Below are 13,554 nucleotides of genomic sequence, written 5' to 3' on the forward strand. Positions count from 1 at the left end.
TTCTCAGTGGCCTCCAAGCCTGGCCTGGCCAACTTATTTCTACTGGGGCTGAGGTGGTGTAAGGAGTTCCACTTGAAGCTTATTCTAATGACAGAACCTAGGGTGTGGGGGGAAAATTAGAGGAACCTCCAAGAGGAGACCAGAGTCTATGGGGAGATGATGTTAGTAAGCGGAGCTACTCACAGCATCTTTGTAGGCCCATACTTCATCCCCCAGTGCTCCATCCTAGTTTCCTTCATTGAAAATATATATTTAAAAACTCACTGGAATCCAGGTCTCTCTGCAGAGAGACCACATTGATTTATAGTAAATTTTTTATAGTATTTATAGTAACCTGAAATTCCCAGCAGGGGCACTCACCATTCTCTGTTGAGAGATACAATAAACTGTTTGAAGTTCTAAGGCCTTAGGGATCATACAACATGGGCAAAATGCACATTCTCACACTTTTTATAGGTGAAGACATTGAGATCCTGAGAGGTAAATAAGTTTACTGAAGTGCATTCAGTGAGATACCCTATTGTCAAAACTAGATTTGGTGCCTCCTGCCTCATGACTAGAGCCCTTATTTCCTGGTGGAAGTAATTATAGAATAAGGAAGATGAGGAAGAGGAAGATGTAAATGGAGACTAGTCTTTTGCAAGTACTACCTAGGAGGATAGAATTGTCAAATGCTCATAATCCCTATATTTTAAGAGTTCCAAGAAGAAGGGAAGAAAAGAACGTTTCATGGTACCAGGGAAGGGATGATATCCAAAGAGCTAAGGTTTAAGGTCTTTTTTCCTCTGAGTTCTGTATTTCAGCCAATATCTACAAGCTGACACTTGCTAACAAACACATGGTTTAATTAATAATTAATTAAAGATTGTGATTGCCAGTAAGGAGGCTCCGACTACATTTGTCCCCCCTGACGTTATGCTTTCCAGACAATCCTTTCAGAGCATTTGCCTTGGCCCCACTTTAGGCACCCCAGGACTTATGCCTAAACTGTTTTTCTTGACTCCAATGCTGAGCTATTGGGGCTAGGAGAATACCTACAACTGGGACCAAGATTGTCTTTAATAAAAGACGCATTTGGATCTATTCCAATCTTCAAGACTGACTCCCAAGCTCTATGTTACAGAACATAAGATAAACAGAAAGAAGATAGAACCAATTCTTCTCTCAGGCATTAAAAAAAATCTTGGGAGCGAAGTCACAACATGGCAGACTAGCTGGCTACAGGCAAGTCTCTCCTCTAAGCACAACCTAAGAAAACAACTGTTGCCACAAATACATCTCATCAGCTCATCTAGCGTATTTGGCTGGATTGACCCATGCATCCCTCACCACCTGCCCTGCCAGGAATAGTTGTTTGCTTCCTGTAGTGGAGCAGGGAGAAGGGAGGAGAGCTATGGCCACAGTAGCAGCTCTTCCCAGCAAAGGGCATGTGCTTTGTTGCACCCAGACTGGTACAAATGGCCTCCACAGTGGGGATAAAGTACTAGGACCCAGGTGTTCAGTCCAAGAGACTCTGTAGGCTAGCCAGTAGAGCCCATCTTCCCACACCTCAGGAAGTGAGGGGTTTTCACTGGAGAGAAACTTGCTGTGAGCCACAGAAGCCCATGATTCCAAGCTGGGGACCAAGAAAACAGACTCTGGCCATGGATTGGTGCTTGCTCTGGCGGCTGACAGAGAAGTGGCAGCATAGGTTTCTCACCCCCCTATGACTGTGACTGTGCTGTTTATCCCCCCTTTTCCATACTTCCCCCTTCTGCCACATAAATAAAAAAGGATCCCAAAACTAAAGCCACAGCATCATCTATGGGAATAAGGGCCAACACAGGCCTAGGAATAGTCAAGCCAGAGAAAACAGGATGAAGAGAAATTCCAACTAATGACACAGAATTTGAGGGGCTAAAAGAGTTTAGAAGAGCTAACATGAAGAAACTTTTAAAAAGTTCAAGACTCTCAACCACAGAAAGGCAGTTTAGGATCTCACAAAAGATATTCAGGAGGAGAAGGAGTTCTTTATCAAAGAGATTGAGGTTATTAAAAAAAAACCACAGAAGTGCTGGATATGAAAATTAAAGAACTGAAGACAAACCATGGAAAGTATAATAAGTGGGCTTAGTTTTACAGAGGAAATAGTGAAATAGAAAATAAAAATGTACAAATGACTCAAGTAGAAAAGGAGAGAGAAATAAGATTCAGAAAAAACTCTTATTTTACCATCTTCCACTGGAAGAGGAAATATTAGTGTAATGGTTCTTCCATATGGGGAAGAGAGAGAGAAAGGAGCAGAGAGCCTACCTAAAGAACGAATATCCAAGAACTTGCCAAACCTAAGGAAAGAACTAACCATGGATATTCAAGAAGCTAATAAAACACCACAATTTTGAAATGCAAAAAGACCTATGCCACGACATTTCATTATAAAATTATCAAAATTTAATGATAAAGAAAAATATTAAAGTCTACCAGGGGGTAACGAGCAGGTAACATACAAAGGTATCTCAATCAGGCTATCATCAGGCCTCACAGGAAGAAAGAGTGGGATTAAGCATACATAATACCAAAAATTAAAAATTACCACCCAGGATACTAGTCTCTGAAAAATTATCATTCATAAATGATGGAAAAATAAAAGTTTTATTAGACATACAAAACAATCAGAATTCACCAACACATGGCTTGCCTGTAAGAATTGTTGAAAGGAGTTCCTCTATAGGAAAAGAAAAATGAAGACACAAACCTTGATCTAGGTGATAAAAAATTATGCCAAACCAAAAGCATAAAGAAGAATATGAGACAATAACACATACTAAAAGAGAGGAAGAAAAGGACAGAATCTATGAAATCAAATGAAAAGTTAGTAACAGCACTAAAAAGATTATTTTACATAAGAAGATTTAGTATACTCCTCAAAAATCTGAGGCAGAGACACTTAGAAAAAAATGAAGAAACTCAGACCACCCAGGAAAACCATCTATATGAAAATCAGATAGAAATGTGCAAAAAGAAACAATAGAAATACAAAACAACCATAAAACAAAAGATACAATGGCAGTAATTAAACCACATATATCAATAATCACCCTAAATAGGAATGGTCTAAACTTAATAATCCAAAGAAAGAGAGCATCCAAGAAGGGAGGGGGAGAGGCAGAGAGAGGAAGAGGGAGAAGAATGAGTTGGGGGAGAACACAGTGGACTATGGTGGAGGACTATGAATGCTTTGATGGTGGGAGAGCGACAATGACCACACCGAAGGGGAGAAATCAAATATTACCAAAATATTAAAGATGTAAGCAATTACACTTCATTAGAAAAAAAAAATTTAAAAAATGGACATCAGGGACCTTCAGCAACACATCTGTAACACAGGACCCAGTCACTTTGGGGATAAACACAAGCCCTAGTCCTGGCATTGCAGGGCCTAGCCCTTCCTCTCAGGCCCCCAGCATGCCCAGGAAGTGCCACCAGTGCTTCACAAGCAGTAGTGAGTCCCAGCCTGGGCTCCAGAGGGCCTTGCTCTACATCAGGAACCTTCAGTGGTAAGTGCCACTGACTCTAGGTCCAGCCACCAGCACCTTGGGAGCAGACACAAGCCCCAGTAGGCCCCAGTCTTATCAATGAAGGAACACCAAAATTCATCAACTGTTATCAAATTTGAAAGCAGATATTAGAGAAAATACATATGTGGTAGGAGACTTCAATATCCACTCTCACCAGTGGACAATGAGACAAAGAGTAAATAAGGAAGGGTAAATAAAGAACTAGATCAGTTGGGTCTGAGAGACATTTATTACAAGCAAGAAAAGCTGAATACACATTTTTCTCAAGTTCACATGGGTCATTTTCCAGGATTGACGATATAATGGGTAATAAGACAAACATCAACAAAATCATGAAAATAGAAATTATTTTTAAAAAAGACTAAAATCATACCAAGTATGTTCTCTGATCATAAAAGCACTGAATTACAAATCAACTACAAAAAGAACACAAGGAAATACTTTAATACAGGGAGACTGAACAAGACACTACTGAATGCCCATTGGGTTAATGAAATAAAAGAAAAATTTAAAAATACCTCATAACACACAGCAAAATCAGTTTTGTGAGTGACGTTTTTAGCAATACTGGTCCACATTTATAAACTAGAAAGAGCCCAAATAAATTACCTTGTCTCTCACCTCAAAGAACAAGAAAAAGAAGAACAAAAACTCAAAGCCAATAGAATTAAGGAAATAATAAAAATGAGAGCAGAAATAAATGGAATAGAAATCAAAAAGATAATCCAAAAGATCAACAAAACCAAAGGATGGTTCTTTGAAAAAAATAAACAACATAGACAAACCATTACCTAGGCTCACTAAGAAAAAGCAGGAAAAAACTCAAATAAGTAGAAAGAGAAGTTACAACAGACACTGCAGAAACTGAGAGGTAACAAGAGATTACTATGAACATTTACATGCAAAAAAATTCAACAACCTAGATAAAATGGACAGGTTAGAATTACACAATCATCTAAGACTGAATAGGGAATAAATAGAAAACTTGGACAAAGTAAATACAAGCAAGTAAATTGAATCACTAATCAAAACTCCCTCACAAAACAAAAATTCAGGACCAGATGACTTCACAAGTAAATTATACCAAACGTTCAAAGACAATCTAACACTTGGCCTGCACAGACTCTTTCAAAAATTTGAGAAAGGACCTCTTCTAAACACATTGTATGAGGCCATATTACACTAATACTAAAACCTAACAAAGACAACACAAAGAAAGAAAACAACAGACCAATCTTCTAATGAATACACATGCAAAAATCCTCAATAAAATTGTAACGAACTGAATCCAATAATGAATTTAAAATCATAGACCATGACCAAGAAGAATTTATGCCAGGAACGCAAAGGTTGGTTTAACACCTGAAAACCAATCACTGCAACTCACCACAGCAAAAAGAAAGGGAGGGAGGGAGGAAAGAAGGGAGGAAAAGAAAACCCACATATCATATCAATAGATGCTGAGAAGTATTTGCAATGACTCAGCACCCATTTATTTTGAAAAGTCAGGATAAAATGGAAAAATGGAATGAATATTAACATTATAAAATCCATATCTGACAAACCCACAGCCCATTCTCAATGGTGAAAAACTGAATGTCTTTCCACTAAGATATGGTCTAAGACAAGGATGTCTGCTCTTATGACTATTACTCAATATAGTATTAGTAGTCATGGTTAGAGACTTAGGCAAGAAAGAGAAAAAAAAAAAAGAATCCAAATTGGAAAAGAAGTAAACTATCAACATTTGCATATGATAAAATATAGAGAAAGAATCCCAAATGCTCCAAAGTAAACTAATTGAAACAGTAAACCAGTTTAGATACATGACGGCAACATGACAAATCAACACACAAAAATCAGTTGCCTTCCTATATACAATAATGAACTAAAATAAATAGAAATTAAGAAAGTCATCCCATTTACAAATACCTGGGGAAAAAAAAAAACAGAACAAAGGAGGTGAAGGAACTATACAGGGAAAACTGTAAACATTATTAAAAGAAATAGAAGACAAAAAAGAAAATGAAAGATACTCCCTGGTCATGGATAGAAGAATAAACATTGGTAAGATGATCATCTTATATGATGCAGTTTACAGATTCAGTACAATCCCAGTAAAAATCCCAATGGCATTCTTCAAAGAAATAGAACAAAGATTACTGAAATTCATATGGAACCACAAAAAACAAAACAAAACAAACAAAAAAAACCCCTGAATAGCCAAACCTCTTCTGACTAGAAAGGAGGAAGATAGAAGTAACACACTTCTGGACTTCAAACTATACTATAAAACCATAATAAAAACACTATCATACTGGAACAAAAACAGATAGACCAGTGGAATAGAATCTGAATAAAACCATACATTATGTACAAAGGAGCAAAGTACATATGTACTTTGGAGGTAACACACTTCTGGACTTCAAACTATACTATAGTTTGAAGCCGATATATATATCAACTAACATGATATCGCCGCTATGGCCTAATATATAACAAAGGAGCAAAGTATATACATTGGAACAAGGAAAGTCTCTCAATACATGGTGCTGGGAAAACTGGACTGCCACATGCAAAAGAATGAAGCTAGACTATCTCACACCATACACAAAAATCAACTCAAAATGGAAAAAGAGGGCCTCACCGGTGGCACAGCGGTTGAGTGCTGGGTTGCGAAGCTGCCCGCGGCCTCTGTGGCGCCGGTTCAATCCCCGGCTGCTCCCCGGCCACAGGAGGAGGGTCCCACATGGCGTGCAGACCTCTCCTGCCGCCCGCTGCTCCCCTCAGCAGTGTACTTCGGTCCTTCTGCCTGCTCTGTTCTCTGCTCTGGCTCTGGTGAATTCTCTCACCCTCCCGCACTTCTGACTGTACCCAGTGCATGTATAAACAAAACAAACAAATAAATAAATAAATAAAACATGCCTCTATTAAAAAAAAAAAAAAGGAAAAAGACTTGAATGTAAGACCTGAAACCATAAAATATACAGAAGAAAACTTAGGCAGAACACTCCATGACATAAACTTCAGAATCATCTTTATGGACTCATCTCTAGCAGCTACTAAACAAAGAGAAAATAAACAACTGAGACTATATCAATCTAAAAAGCTTCTGGGCAGTGAAAGAGACAGTGACTAAAACAAAGACACTATATAGAATGGGAGAAAATATTCTCACACCATACACTTGATATCCCTTATCAATACATCTGATAAGGGATTAATATCAAAGATCTACAAAGAGCTTATTCAACAAAAAGAAAACAAAAACCTGGGCCTCCCCGGTGGCATCAGTGCTAACATGCTATCACTGTTGTTCGATTCCTGGCCAGGGAGATCACCCATGTAGGGCACAGCAGACCTCTCCTGTCTCCTGCTGCTCCCCTCGGCAGTGTGTTTCAGTAGATCCACCTGTTCTGCTACCCACTCTGTCTCTGGTGAATCCTCTCACCACCCCCATCCCATACGTCTGGCCTACACCCCAGTTCTTCTATACATAAATAAATAAATCCTTAATAATAAATTTAATTCAATTTAAAAAAGAAAACAAAAATCCCAATAAAAAATTGGCAGAATTAAATAGGCACTTTTCTAAAAAAGACATGCAGATGCCCAACAGACATATGAAAAAAAATTCATCATCACTTATCATTAGGAAACTGTAAGTCAAAACCACAATGAGATACCACCTCACACCTATGAGAACAGCCCATATCAAGAAAACCAGAAACAAATGTTGGTGATGGTGTGGAGAAAAAGGAACTCTCTTACACTGTTGGTGGGAATGTAGACTGGCCCAGCCCCGTGAAAAGCAGGGTGGAGGTGTTGCATCGGGCAACACCACACTGACAAAGACACGGGAGTCATAGAGCAGGCTACATAATGCAGGATGCTGCTCGAGAGCAAGATGCTGGCCATTTTTATTGATAGAATAATCATACAGCATCAGCGATGTGGGTTAGGAGGACAAGGAGAAAAAGATGGGTGACACTAAGGAATGTCATCTAGGGCTTTGGGGGGACATGAGTCTGCTGACCAGATAATTCTTATCTGCTTGACAACCAAGTGTTGTAATCGAAAATAGGCCCCAGGCCATGGTCCTAATCATATCAACAAGACATTCCACTGATCAGCTTCTGGGATCCCTTGTACATCAGTCCTCCGTGCCCCCCAAGCATACCCAACAAAATTCATGATGTATGAGTCAGGAATAAGTTTATGCCTCCGTCATCAGCCCCCTGAGCATTCCTGGTCATACCTCTTGATGCATACCCTTCCCAGTGTGATCAATCTTTCTGTTCTTGATTGATTTGAAAGGCACCTTGTGAGGTTTGACTCATATGGCTGATTGACTGGTTCTGAAGGGCACTTTTGACCTTGTCTAGGAATGCAGAACTGTAGGTAACTATAATGGCAGTGGAACAGGCCACTGAAGTTTAACAGACCCACATGGAGGTACATAAAAAAGACTACAAATGGATCCATATAACCCAGCAATTCCACTCTTAGGTATGTATCAAAAGAGTACAAAAACACCAACTTGAAAGGAAAAATGCTCACCTATGTTTACAGCAGCACAAGTTATAATATCCAAGCTAGGGAAACAGCCTAAATGTTCCAGAGCAGATGAGTAAATCAAGAAGATGTGGTCTATGTACACAACGGAATACCGCTCGGTGATCACAAATAATAAGCTCATGCCATTGCAGCAACATGGATAGAGCTGGAAGGCATTATTCTTTTTTTAATATTTATTTTATTTATGTGTTTTTTACATCATTCTTCATTTTTGTGCAATATGTGCTTTCTCCTCTCAGGTGTAGTCCCCGTAAAATTCCAACCACCAATTGACCTGTGCACCATCACCATGGTCCCTTGTGCTCTCCCCTCCTATTCTGATCTGGAAGGAATTACTCTAAGTGAAGTGAGCTAGATGAAGGAAGAGAAAAAAAACAGACAACTATAAATCAGAGACATTCTGCAGGGGAGGGAGAGGGAGAGGAATCAAAACGAGGGAGGGAAGAGCACTTGGGACTGTGGTGATGGTCAGGGATGAACTGGTGGTGGAAATTCTATGGGGACTATACCTGAGAAAAGAAAGCAAACATTGTAAAAAAAAAAAAATGAAAAATGATGTAAAATATATATAAACATTTTTTTAAGCGTAGGACCAGATGGCTTCACCAGTGAATTCTATCAAACTTCAAGAGAAGATCTAATACTTAACCTCCTCAAACTCTTCCAAAATATTGAAGAGAGGGGAACAATTCCAAATGCTACACAAAACTACAGACTGAACATAAAAGCAAATATCCTCAACAAATTCCTGGCAATGCAAATTATTATGGAAATGAAATGAATTCACCTAAAAGATTTACAACAATTCCCAGTATATCTGTGCCGCCGACCGGCGCAGTGGTAGATTAGCAAGGCTGACCCAGGGATGAGAGACTGACCTAGGCGGTCAAGGATTCGACACAGAAATGACAGACAGACACACTTCAAGAGTGAAGATATGAATGTAATGTGCTCAAAATCATCATACGCTTTTATACCTTTTTAACAATAGACGATTTCATACAAGTTAATTTTTTCTTAGCATGAGATGCTTAGTAATACATAAGACATCTACTTCATCATTCATGTACATGTGATCGATGTTCCATGGCATGGTACAATAAACAATCTCAAGGTACTGTATCTACACAATTATTTTTTTTTTTTTTATATTAAAAATTTTATTTTTTGTTTTAAAATGTTAAAGAAAAATTTCAACACATTTGAATTCATCACTTCCTTTTCAATCACTTAAATGCAGCTAATTTTAGTTTTACAGGTTGCTTTCAGATTCTTTTTATAATATTCACATTTTTATGATGAGCATTTTTGGAGTTTTTTTTTTTTTTTTTTTTTTTTTTTTTTTAATTTTTTTTTTTCTTTATTTTTTTTTATTAGATAATAAATTTTATTGTTATATTCCCCATACAATTGCAGCGCCCCCATTCTGACCCCAATCCATCCCCTCCCGCCCCTGCCCCCCTAAAAGTGTCTCTGGTTCATAGTTTTTTGATGATTTTGATTTTCACTTTCTTATAGTTATTCATTTTCCTGGTCCCTTATTTAAGTTTTCTAGATTCCTGCTATGAGTGAGACCATCCGGTATTTTTCTTTTTCTTTTTGGCTTATTTCGCTGAGCATGATCCCTTCCAGCACCATCCATGTTGCTGCAAATTGCATGTGTTTATCTTTTTTGAATGCTGAGTAATATTCCATGGTATATATGTACCACATCTTCTTGATCCAGTCATCTATTTTTGGGCATTTGGGTTGTTTCCAAAGCTTAGCTATTGTAAACAGTGCTGCTATAAACATAGGGGTGCAGGTGTTCTTTGGAATTGATGTTTCTGTGTCCTTTGGGTAAATACCTAGGAGTGGAATTGCTGGATCATATGGAAGCTCTATGTTTAGTAGGTCCAGAAATCTCCACACAGCTTTCCACAGTGGTTGGACCAGTTTGCACTCCCACCAACAGTGCAGAAGAGTTCCTTTTTCTCCACACCCTCGCCAACATTTGTTGTTGCCAGTTTTTTTAATATGTGCCATTCTCACTGGTGTAAGATGGTATCTCATGGTAGTTTTGATTTGCATTTCCCTGATGACAAGTGATGTTGAACATTTTTTCATATGCCTGTTGGCCATTTGCATTTCCTCTTCAGAGAAGTTTCTTTTTAGCTCTTCTGCCCATTTTTTGACTGGATTATTTTCTTTGTTGTTGTTGAGTCTCATCAGCTCTTTGCAGATTTTTGTGATCAGTCCTTTATCATTAGTGTTGGGTGCAAAAATGTTCTCCCAGTTGGTGGGGTTTCTCTTTGTTTTTGTTATTGTCTCTTTTGCTGTGCAGAAGCTCTTTAATTTGATGTAGTCCCAGCTGTTTATCTTCGCCTTCACTATCACTGCTTTGGGTGATGTGTCTGTAAAGATGTCTTTGATGTGCAAATCACGTAGTGTTTCGCCTATATTTCCTTCTATATATTTTATGGTTTCAGGTCTTATGTCTAATTCTTTAATCCATTTTGAGTTGATTTTTGTGTATGGTGTGAGGTAGTGGTCAAGCTTCATTCTTTTGCATGTAGCGACCCAGTTTTCCCAGCACCATTTATTGAACAAACTGTCTTTGCTCCAATGCATAGTCTTTGCTTCTTTGTCAAAGATTAGTTGACCATAAATCTGTGGGTTTATTTCTGGATTTTCTATTCGATTCCATTGGTCTGTATGTCTGTTCTTGTTCCAATACCATGCAGTTTTGATGATTATGGCTTTGTAGTATAGTTTGAAGTCTGGGAGTGTGATGCCTCCATTCCCTTCTTTTTTTTTCAGGAGAGCTTTGGCTATTCGGGGTTTTTTGTGATTCCATATGAATTTCATCAATAATTGTTCTATTTCTTTGAAGAATGACATTGAAATTTTGATTGGAATAGCATTGAATCTGTATATTGCTTTTGGTAGGATGGCCATTTTAATAATGTTTATTCTTCCAATCCATGAGCAGGGGATATCTCTCCATTTCTTTGTGTCTTCTTCTATTTCTTTTAACAGTGTTTTATAGTTTTCTTTGTATAGGTCCTTTACCTCTTTTGTTAGATTTATTCCCAAATATTTGATTTTTTTTGTTTCAATAACGAAAGGGATGTTTTTTTTGATTTCTTCTTCTTCAGATTTATTGTTTGTGTATAGGAAGGCTACTGACTTTTGCGTGTTGATTTTGTATCCTGCCACTTTACTGAACTGATTGATGAGTTGAATTAGCTTTTCTGTGGAGTTTTTGGGGTTCTCTATGTATAATATCATATCGTCTGCAAATAGTGATAGTTTGACTTCTTCTTTTCCTATTTGGATTCCTTGGATGTCTTTCTCTTGTCTTATTGCCCTGGCTAGGACTTCCAGTATTATATTGAAAAGCAGTGGTGAGAGTGGACATCCTTGTCTTGTTCCAGATCTTAATGGAATTGCTTTCAGCTTTTCACCATTGAGAATGATACTGGCTGTTGGCTTGTCATAGATGGCCTTTATGATGTTAAGGTATGTTCCTTGTATCCCAAGAATTTCAAGGGCTTTTATCATGAATGGGTGTTGCACTTTGTCGAAAGCTTTCTCAGCATCTATTGATATTATCATATGGTTTTTATATTTCTTTTTGTTGATGTGTTGGATAACGTTGATTGATTTTCGGATGTTAAACCATCCTTGTGTCCCTGGAATGAATCCTACTTGGTCGTGGTGAATTATCTTATGGATACATTGTTGGATTCTGATGGCTAAAATTTTATTGAGGATTTTTGCATCAGTGTTCATTAGGGAGATTGGCCTGTAGTTTTCCTTTTTTGTGTTGTCCTTGTTCGGTTTTGGTATTAGTGTAATGTTGGCTTCATAAAACGTGTTTGGTATTGTCCCTTCCTTCTCAATTTTTTGGAAGAGTTTGTGAAGGATAGGCACTAATTCGTCTCTGAATGTTTGGTAGAATTCATTTGTAAATCCATCAGGTCCTGGGCTTTTGTTTTTGGGGAGGTTTTTGATTACCATTTCAATTTTGCTAATTGTAATTGGTCTGTTTAGGTGTTCTATTTCTTCTTTATCTAGCTTTGGGTGATTGTAGAGTTGTAGGAATTTGTCCATCTCCTCTAGATTGTTAAACTTGTTTCCATATAACTGTTCATAGTAGTTACTGATTATTCTTTTGATTTCTGCTGTGTCCGTTGTGATTTCTCCTCTTTCATTGATGATCCTGTTTATTTGTGCTTTCTCCCTTTTTTCCTTTGTGAGCCTGGCTAGGGGTTTGTCTATTTTATTGATTTTTTCAAAGAACCAGCTCTTGGTTTCATTGATCTTTTGGATTGTTTTTTTAGTTTCAATTTCATTTATTTCTGCCTTGGTTTTTATTATTTCTTTTCTTCTACTGGTTTTGGGGTTTTTTTGTTGTTCTTTTTCTAGATCTTTGAGCTTCGAGATTAGGTTGTTTCTTTGAGTTCTTTCTTGTTTCTTGATGTGAGCTTCTATTGCTATATATTTTCCTCTTATTACTGCTTTTGCTGCATCCCATACATTTAGGATATTGGTGTCCTCCTTGTCGTTCAATTCAAAAAATTTTTTAATTTCTTCTTTCATCTCCTCATTAGTCCAGTGGTCTTCCAGTAGTGTGGTTTTTAATCTCCATGAGGTAGGAAAGTTCCTTGCCTTCTTTTTATGGTTTATTTCTAGTTTGATGCCTTCATGGTCAGAAAAGATGGTTGATATGATTTCAATCTTGGTGTATCTGTTGATGTTTGTCTTGTGCCCCAGTATGTGATCGATCCTGGAGAATGATCCGTGTGCGCTTGAGAAAAATGTGTACTCCGTTTTTTTGTGGTTTAGTGTTCTATAGATGTCTGTTAAGCCCAATTGCTCTAGGTCCTTATTTAGAGCTTTGGTTTCTTTACTTATTTTTTGTCTTGTTGATCTATCCATTGTTGATAGTGGTGTGTTGAAGTCTCCCACTACGTATGTGTTTTCTCTGATGTCTGTTTTCAGAGAGGATAACAGTTGTCTGATATATTTTGGTGCTCCTTCGTTTGGTGAGTATATGTTAATGAGTGTTATTTCTTCTTGAAGTATTGTCCCCTTGATCATAATGTAGTGACCATTGGGGTCTCTTTTTATCTTTTTGAGTTTGAAATCTGTTTTATCTGATATAAGTATAGCTGTTCCTGCTTTCTTTTTTGGTCCATTTGCTTGAAGGATTGTTTTCCATCCTTTAACTTTGAGCCTATTTTTATCTTTTGTAGCTAAATGTGTTTCCTGGAGACAGCAAAAGGTTGGGTTTTGTTTCTTAATCCAGGCTGCAACTCTGTGTCTTTTTATTGAAGAATTTAGTCCATTTACATTTAGAGTTAATATTGATATGTTAACATCTGTATTTGCCATTGTGTTTGTCTTTCCTTTGATTTTATTTATTTATTCTTTT

The sequence above is a fragment of the Talpa occidentalis genome, unplaced genomic scaffold (genome assembly GCF_014898055.3).
Source record: "Talpa occidentalis isolate TD23 unplaced genomic scaffold, MPIMG_talOcc4v2.1 talOcc4.8, whole genome shotgun sequence".
In the NCBI taxonomy this organism is placed as follows: Eukaryota; Metazoa; Chordata; class Mammalia; order Eulipotyphla; family Talpidae; genus Talpa; species Talpa occidentalis.